Below are 9,412 nucleotides of genomic sequence, written 5' to 3'. Positions count from 1 at the left end.
CTCAAGTCTTTGTTTCCTAACTCCTTGCTTCAAAAATCAGAGATGTGGACCATTTCTCCTAGTGTGGGTTTTAGGGCTTTCTCCCCAAATGAATTGTTTCTCTCTGGGTCTTGATGATCCCATTGGCTGGTTTGCGGGGTGCCAAGCATGGCTGTGGCTGCTGTCGCCTGTTTGAGAGGTAATTACTGGGATGAAAGGGAGAATTTTATTAAGACAGTCTCTTCCCCACAACTGCCTCCTCCTGCTTCATGGGTAGCAGAGACTGTCGGAAATGAGGGGCACTGGGAGCCAGTCACCCCAGCAAACACTCAGAAACAAGTATAGGTCCAGGGCCTGAGGGCTGGGATCCTGCCTGAGAGGCTGTGTGTGTGTGTGTGTCTGTGTGTGTGTGTGTGTGTGTGTGTGTGTGTGTGTGTGTGTGTGTGTGTGTGTGTGTGTATGTTAGGATCCTTCTACTATTCTTACATCTCTGTGAAAGTCCCTTCTGAGGTTTGGAGATCTCTTTGAGAAGTTTGGCAGTTGAATAGACTGTATACCTTTCCACTGGCAGAGCTCAAAGTCCATCACCCTCCCATGATCCCAATGGATTGAATTAGGTTCTATCTCTGCTAAGTTCTGGGTCTCCAAAGCCGCCTCGTTCAGCTGAAGACCAAGATGGCTCGCTCTCTAGCAAGTACTGGATAATAGAAAATCTCAGAAAATGGTTTGTAGGAATTAGAGCCAGACTTTGCAGATAGCATTGGTATGATTCTCTCCCATCAACCTCCCTTTCATCTCCCTTCCCTCTCCCCCAAGCTTACAGATAAACTGTAGGCATTCCCCAACGTCAGGACATGGGTTAGTAAGCAGATCTCAGGGTAAAGTGAACAGAGAACAGGACCAAGAGTTTGGAGCTTTGGGTTTATTTCAGCCTTGCCACTAGCTATTTGTGTCACTTGGGGCAAGTCTATCCTCTGGATTTCAGTTTCCTCCTCTGTAAATGTAAAGAAGAGAGTTTCAAATTGGCCGTAATGATAATTTACACAAGACGGTAAGATTTACAAGGTGCTTTCTTGTCTGATTTAATTCTGATTTTGTCTAACCTTCCTATCTTATTCTCTGAGCCTATATACTATCTATAACCATTTACTAAGTACCTACTGCATGCTAGACACTGTACTGAGCACTGGAGGGGTACAAAAAAAGACTGCCAGAGATCACAGTCTAATGGAACTGGGAACAGCTATAGGGACGGCTATAGGGACAGCTATGAGCACTGAAGGAATACAAAGAAAGGCAGGAGGCATCCCTGCTCCCAGAGATCACAGTCTATGGAACTGGAAACAGCTTATACACAAACAAGCTGCATGGAGGATAATTGGAAATAATCAGCATCTGGAAGGCCCTAGAATGAAGGATGATCAGCAAAGACTTGCTGTGGAAGATGGGGTTTAGCTGGATCTTGAAGGAAATTGGAGAAGATGGGGATACTGACTCCAGAGATGGGGTGCCTTGTGTGAGGAACAGCAAGGTCCATGTCATTGGGAGGAAGAGGTATAAGAAGACCAGAAAGGGAGTGGAAGTGGAGAGGATTTTTATATTTGATCCTGGAAGTGATAGGGAGCCATTGGAGGTTTTGGAGTTGAGAGTGTCAAATCTGCAGTTTAAGGTCAATTGGACAATCCAATGGAGGAAAGGAATTGGGAGAGTTGAAGTAGATAGACCCACTAGCAGTCCAGTCATGGGGTGAGGATGACCTGCACCAGAGGGGAGAAAGGGGCTTAGAGGGGAGATCAGCTGCAGGACTTGGCAACAAATCGGACATGGGGGAACCGGAGAGAATGAGGAAGTGAAGTCTCTGTTTTTAACTCTTTTCTGCGTTTGAGTCAGGGATTGGAGTAATAGAATTTGCAGGGAGACAGTGGCAGAACTGGGTTTCTGGTCCTTCAAACTGGGCATCTTTCAACTACATCCCATTGCCTTGTCTTCCTGTAAGTCCTTACTCTGTGAATTCCTAAGGCTCAGTGGGACGGGGCCATGTTTCCGACCTCACAGCAGAACAAGGGCTTGACTGCGCCCCTTCCCCCTCTCCCACTAAGAAAAAGAAGCGCTTTTTCTCTCCCGCTCTAAACTGTCAGAGATATTTACAGCGCCTCCTTTCCAGTAGCTTCCCACTGCAGAACAGAAACCTTTGGGCTGGGGACCTCTAACTAGTGTTCCTTGTTGTCTCTGAACCACTTCTCCACAGCCAACAAGACCCAAGACTCCCCTCTCCCCGCCTCCTACAGTGTGGGGTGGACCGGCTGCAAGGAGAGTGGCGGGGAGCATGGCATGGTCCGGGTACCCAGCCTCCCCTAGTGCATGTGCCCCCTCAGCACACACGCACCAGGAATGCAGGAAAATGAAAGCCGGGAAAAGGGGGGGGGAGCAGCTGCAGGGAATTAGGGAGAGTAACTGGAGCCAGCCGGCTGGGGAGGGCTCAGGGGAGGCTATTTTAGGAAAAATGGCCCAGGTCATTGGGGGAAGGGTTCCTGGTCCAACCCTCTCTCTTCTCCCCTCCCCAAGGGGGAAGGGGGAAGAAAGGCAGGGCCCCTAGTGTTGGGGGGAGGGGGAATTGGTAAGTACAGGATGAAATGTGGGGGGCAGCCTGTGGGCTTGGGACCATTGAAGGGAGTCCCCCCCTTGGGCAGATGGCCCCCTCAGTCTGGGTCCCTTGGTCGGGAGGCGGGGGGGGGGGTGGCGTTTGGCGTTCTGTGTGCCCCAGAGGCCCCTGCCGCCCCCCTTGGCTCCCCCCCCCCCCCCCGCCCAGTCCGTCCCGCCGACTGTTGTTCTTCTCCGGGTCAAGAGGAGGTTTGGCGGCCGCGGGGGTCCCGGCGAGCCCCACCGGATATCCTCATTTCCCACTAATGGGAGGAAATGAATGAAGCCCGCGAGGCTCCCGGCGGGCGAACTCAACTGGACGGGGCAGAGGATGGAGACGGGACCGAGACGGAGCTGTGGCGCAGCCCCGCTCCCTCCGCGCCGTCTGGCCCAGGGGGCGCCCGGAGAACGGGGCAGAGCTGGGCAGGATGGGACTGGGAAGGCTTGGACTGGCCAGGAATGGGCATGACTGCGTCTAACTGGGCAGGCGTGGGCACGAATAGCAAAGCTGGGCAGGGCTGGGCTGGGCAGGAATGGGATTAAAGAGAGTTGGATTGGGCAGAAATGGGCATGGTTGTGCTGAGCTAGGCAGGAATGGGCAGGGCTGGGCTGAGCTGGGCAGGAATGGGCAGGACTGGGCTGAGCTGGGCAGAAATAGGCAGGGCTGGGCTGAGCTGGGCAGGAATGGGCAGGCTGGGCTGAGCTGGGCAGGAATGGGCAGGCTGGGCTGAGCTGGGCAGGAATGGGCAGGGCTGGACTGAGCTGGGCAGGAATGGGCAGGGCTGGGCTGAGCTGGGCAGAAATGGGCAGGGCTGGGCTGAGCTGGGCAGAAATAGGCAGGGCTGGGCTGAGCTGGGCAGGAATGGGCATGGTTTCCTGAGCTGGGCAGAAATGGGCATGGTTTGCTGAGCTGGGCAGGAATGGGCAGGCTGGGCTGAGCTGGGCAGGAATGGGCAGGGCTGGGCTGAGCTGGGCAGGAATAGACAGGGCTAGGCTGAGCTGGGCAGGAATGGGCAGGGCTGGGCTGAGCTGGGCAGGAATTGGCAGGGCTAGGCTGAGCTGGGCAGAAATGGGCAGGGCTGGGCTGAGCTGGGCAGGAATGGGCAGGGCTGGGCTGAGCTGGGCAGAAATAGGCAGGGCTGGGCTGAGCTGGGCAGGAATGGGCATGGTTTCCTGAGCTGGGCAGAAATGGGCATGGTTTGCTGAGCTGGGCAGGAATGGGCAGGCTGGGCTGAGCTGGGCAGGAATGGGCAGGGCTGGGCTGAGCTGGGCAGGAATAGACAGGGCTAGGCTGAGCTGGGCAGGAATGGGCAGGGCTGGGCTGAGCTGGGCAGGAATTGGCAGGGCTAGGCTGAGCTGGGCAGAAATGGGCAGGCTGGGCTGAGCTGGGCAGAAATGGGCAGGGCTGGGCTGAGCTGGGCAGGAATGGGCAGGGCTGGGCTGAGCTGGGCAGAAATAGGCAGGGCTGGGCTGAGCTGGGCAGGAATGGGCATGGTTTCCTGAGCTGGGCAGAAATGGGCATGGTTTGCTGAGCTGGGCAGGAATGGGCAGGCTGGGCTGAGCTGGGCAGGAATGGGCAGGGCTGGGCTGAGCTGGGCAGGAATAGACAGGGCTGGGCTGAGCTGGGCAGGAATGGGCATGGTTTGCTGAGCTGGGCAGAAATGGGCATGGTTTGCTGAGCTGGGCAGGAATGGGCAGGCTGGGCTGAGCTGGGCAGGAATGGGCAGGCTGGGCTGAGCTGGGCAGGAATGGGCAGGGCTGGGCTGAGCTGGGCAGGAATGGGCAGGGCTGGGTTGAGCTGGGCAGGAATGGGCAGGGCTGGGCTGAGCTGGGCAGGAATGGGCAGGGCTGGGCTGAGCTGGGCAGGAATGGGCAGGGCTGGGCTGAGCTGGGCAGGAATGGGCAGGGCTGGGCTGAGCTGGGCAGGAATGGGCAGGGCTGGGTTGAGCTGGGCAGGAATGGGCAGGGCTGGGCTGAGCTGGGCAAGAATGGGCAGGGCTGGGCTGAGCTGGGCAGGAATGGGATTGAAGAGTGTTGGATTAGGCAAGAACGGATAGAGCTGGGCTGGGCAGGACAGAGCTGAGCAAAGCTGGGCATGGCAGGACTGGGCAGGGTTGGATAGGGCAGAGTAGAGTTGGGCTGGGTAAGAATGGGCAGAGCTGGGCAGCACAGGAATGGGCAGAGCTGGGCTGGGCTAAGAATAACTGGACAGGGCAAGTTGGCAGAGTGTAATGAACTCGTGTGTGCTTGGGGTGGGGGGTCTTCTCACGAGGGTGTGGAAGTAGAACCAATTCCTAGACAAGGACACATATACATGAAAACCCACGTCTGATACACATATAGGAATGCACAAACACTACCAAGATGCAAATGGGGCACAGGTACTGACACACAAGTCCAGGCGTAGACACAAGCACTGATGACATGGACACAGACACAGATGCAGAATGTCCCTCACATGGACATAGGAATAGCCCCAGGATGAACGTGGGGACAGAGTCTCACACTAAGACACAAGTACAGACACAGGCAGAGGTGCTACCTGCGCTCACACACCTGGGCAGACACACCCATCAGGGAGTCACAAACGTGCTGCCACAGAGATGAGCGTGAGTGATACAAGAAGGCAGCCGTGCATAGGTTAATGATAATGATAACAAGCAAACATCTCTGTCCCAACAAGTCTGGGTATAATAAACTGGAGGTAATCACCAGAGAGAAGGCAGCTGGTGGCCTTAGGCTTAAAGTCAGGAAATCTGTGTTCAAATGGAGCCTCGGACCAAGTCACTGTTTGCCTCAGTTTCCTCAAGTGTAAAATGAACATAATCTTAGCACCAGGGTCATGGAGAGCATCTAATGAGATATGTCAGGAGCACTTAGCATAGGGCTTGGCACATAGTAGGCACTTAATACCTTTCCCTTAGGTTAAAAAGAAAGCAAAAGGGTTCTAGTAGAAGACGTTCTTTTAGATGGGACTTGCAGGAAGCCGGGAAGCAGAGATGGGGAGGGAGAGCGTTCCAGGTGGGGGGACGTGTGGACAGGTGGTGTGTGCATCCCTCGAGCACACAGGGACAGATACTAACCTACATCCCAGGGAGCTTCAGGCATATGGACAATACAGATATACCTGCACAGATAGAGCCACAAGGTGGGAACACAGGCCTAGGCACACGGATGGACAGAGCCCAAATGCTCAGCTAAGTCCCAGGCTAGGGAGGAGATGAGACGTCTACAGAAAGACACAAATGCACCTGAGAGGGAGAAGCCCCAGCTGTTCCCAAAGGAAACTCAGCACCCCCTTTCCCCAGTCTCTCTCCTCCTTTGCCCTGCATTTCCACTGGGTCCTCTGGAACCCCTCCTCAATTGTGAATAACACCCCTCCCCCACCCCTTCATCTTAGGTCTTTTCCTCTCATATTCCTAATTAGAGCTGTGTGTGAGAGCATCCTCCCCTCTGCTCCACACCATCTCTGTTCAGACCTTCTCGACTGGACTATTCCAACAGCCTCCTGGCTGGATTTCCTGCCTCAATCTGATTCCTGACTCAAGCCATCCTTCAAGCAGCTGCTAACCTGATTTTTCTGAATCTGACTGTCATTCCCCTACTCATTAACCACTGATGGCTCCCTATTATTTCTGGGATCAAATATAAACTCTCTAGGAATTCAAAATCCAGTGTAACTTTACCTCAATCTACCATTATGGTCATATTGCATATTATTCGTATCAATTCAGTGTCGTAGCACCAAACTGATCTTGCAGTTCCTCATACATGGCATTAAATCTCCCACCTCCACACCTTTGCACTGTGTGCCTTCTTCCTCGATTCCATATCTCAGAACTAGATTTCTTCAAAGTCTTTGTCAAGGACAACTTTATACATGAGACCTTTTCTGATTTCCCAAACTGCCTGTGTCTCCCCCAAATCATGTAATATCAATTTTGAATATTTGTCTTGAATAAATCTCTCTCTCTCTCTCTCTCTCTATATATATATATATATATATATATATATATATAATATACACACATATATATATGCATACACACACATTATATATATATATATATATATATATATATATATATATATATATATATATATATATTCTCTCCTAGCTAGACTCTTTAAGGTCCATATTGTTATCACTTTTGTTTTTTTCTTCTTCAAGGTCTGGTATAGTTCTTGGTATACAGTAGGTACTTAATAAGTATTGGAATTAATAAGACTGGAATTTCAAAGGACCGATTAGTGAATGAAAGAGATATTATGCAGATAGAATCAAGAGAACCTGGCAAGTTATTGGATTTGAAAGGGAGAAACTTCAAAGACCAATATGTATAAGGATATTTATAGCAGCTCTTTTTCAGTTGGTAAAATACTAGAACTAATGGAACATTTTTTAAGCCATCAACTGCAGGATGGCTAAACACATTAGGGATGTTAGTGTAATGAAATTATGTTCCTCAGTAAGAACTGATAAAATGGGCAATTTCAATGAAACCTGGGGAGACTTGTATCAACTAATACAGAGTGAAGCAAGCAAAACCAGAAGAACAATTTATACAATAACAACATTACAAAGAAAATCAACTTTAAAAGATTAAAAACTGCATTTAATGCCATGGCCAACCAGGATTCCTGAGCACCTATAAGAAAATCTGCTATCCACCTCTAGACAGAGAGCCTCAGGGTACAGAAAGAAACGTATTTTTAGAACATAGATTTTGTGGAAATGTGTTTTGCTTGACTGAATATTTATCACAAGGATTTTGTTTTTATTTTCTTTTTTTCAATGGGGGGGAGGGATAGAAATTATAAGAAAAAAGAAAGGTGATAAAATTGCAAAAAAAATTTAAGGATTTAAGCATTTTTATGCATAGAAGAAAACACAAATAAGCTAAACAGCTTTGAAAGTTATAGGTTGAATTTAATATATCATATTATATATTATCCTGAAAATATATATTATTCAATAATTTAAAAGGGATAACAAGCTATACCTAACATTAAGTTTTATGAATGTCCTCTAATTTCACTAAAAAAGTAGAATCAAAGGTCCACTTTGTAATGGAAATGCTTATTTTACTTGGTTTTTGTTAAGAAATTAAAAATATTTAAATTATAATAGATAAAAATAGATAAATCAATGAATTAATGAGTAAACAGTTGATAGATGGATAGATAAATGAGGAAGCAAATGATAGATAGAGAGGTGGGTGAGTAGGATGATGGCTGGATAGATAAATGGATGGATGAAAAGTTCCAAGTTTGAATGATTGGAAGAATAGCTATGTCATTCCCAGAAACAGGACAGTTAGGAGGGAGGTGAAGGTTTTGGAGGAAAAAGTTCATCCATAGTCTCACAGAGGCTATACATACAGACACACTTCTGAATTTTTATTTTTCTCATCTCTCCTACTCCCTAATGGCTGAAGGTGGCAGGACACCATGATGAAAAAGATGTGAGGGATCTTGAAGTCATAATCAAGGTGAACAAAGGTAAAAGGTGGGTCCTGTTGAATTTGGGGGGAAAGTAGAGGAGAAACCCAGAGATCATTGCCATTTAATCTTCACTAGTTTTCTTGGTCTTGGGTTTTTTTTTCTTCTTGGAAATAAAGGCTCAAAGGCTGATTTCCAAAAAAAAGCCTGGAAAGACTTAGATGAACTGATGCTGAGTGAAGTGAATCGAACAAGGAGGACATTGTACAAAGTAACAGCACGATTATGTGTGTCTTCTCAGCAATGCCATCCTCATCCAGAGAGAGAACTAAGGAGACTGGGTGTGTATCAAAACATACTATTTTCTTTCTTTTTTTATTAATAGTTTTTATTTATTAGATATATGTAATTTTATAACATTAACAATTGCCAAACCCTTTGTTCCAATTAAAGCATACTATTTTCACCATTTTTGTTTGCAATTTCTTTCTTGCAGTTTTTCCCTTTTATTCTGATTTTTCTTTTAGAGCATGACTAATATAGAAATATGTTTAAAATGATTGTATACATATAACCTATATCATATTTTTTGCTGTGTTGGGGAGGGATGAAGATAAAGGAAAGAGGAAGAAAAATTTGGAACACAAAATCTTACATTCATTTGAATGTTGAAAACTATGTTATGTGTATTTGGAAAAATAAAATACTATTGGGGAAAAAAAAAAGAAAAAAGACTCAGATTGCCTTGTGACCTGGTACCCAGGAAAGCTAGCATTTCCTCTCAATTCAATGAATGTTTATTAAGATCCTATCACATGCTCAGGATTCTTCAAGACACTGAGGAGATACAAAAACACAAATAAAAGGTGCTCTGCTCTCTAAGAGGGTTCATTTTGGTTGAGGATGGGACAGTGAGGATGGGATAGGAAGTATATAATATATGCACTAGCATAATACAAAAAAAATGAGAAGAAAAATTATTCACAACTAGAGAGGAAGGTATGTGGAAACCTGGGGAAGTTTCGTGAAGAAAGGGACACAAGCTTCCCAGGAGACTTAGCATACAGAATTCTGTCTTTGGATGTTAGGAGCTTGGATTCTATTTTGGATACTTACTACGTGTGACATTGGGTAAGTCACTCTTTCTCATTCTCTGCTTCTCCATCTCTAAAATGAAGCTAGTAGTGTATGTAAAAGACTTTAAGAATCTTAAGGTGCTCTATAAAGTTGAGCTACTGTTATTAGCTGAGTCTTGGGAAAAGATAAGGAGCAGAAGAGGCAGAAATGAAGGAGTGGACCAGTTTATATAAAAAGTGGCTGGTACAAAACCAGCAGAACGTTGTACACAGCA

This window comes from Sminthopsis crassicaudata, chromosome 1 (genome assembly GCF_048593235.1).
Source record: "Sminthopsis crassicaudata isolate SCR6 chromosome 1, ASM4859323v1, whole genome shotgun sequence".
NCBI classification, from domain to species: domain Eukaryota; kingdom Metazoa; phylum Chordata; class Mammalia; order Dasyuromorphia; family Dasyuridae; genus Sminthopsis; species Sminthopsis crassicaudata.
The sequence above is the reverse complement of the archived record's forward strand: the minus strand, read 5'-3'. Positions refer to the sequence as shown.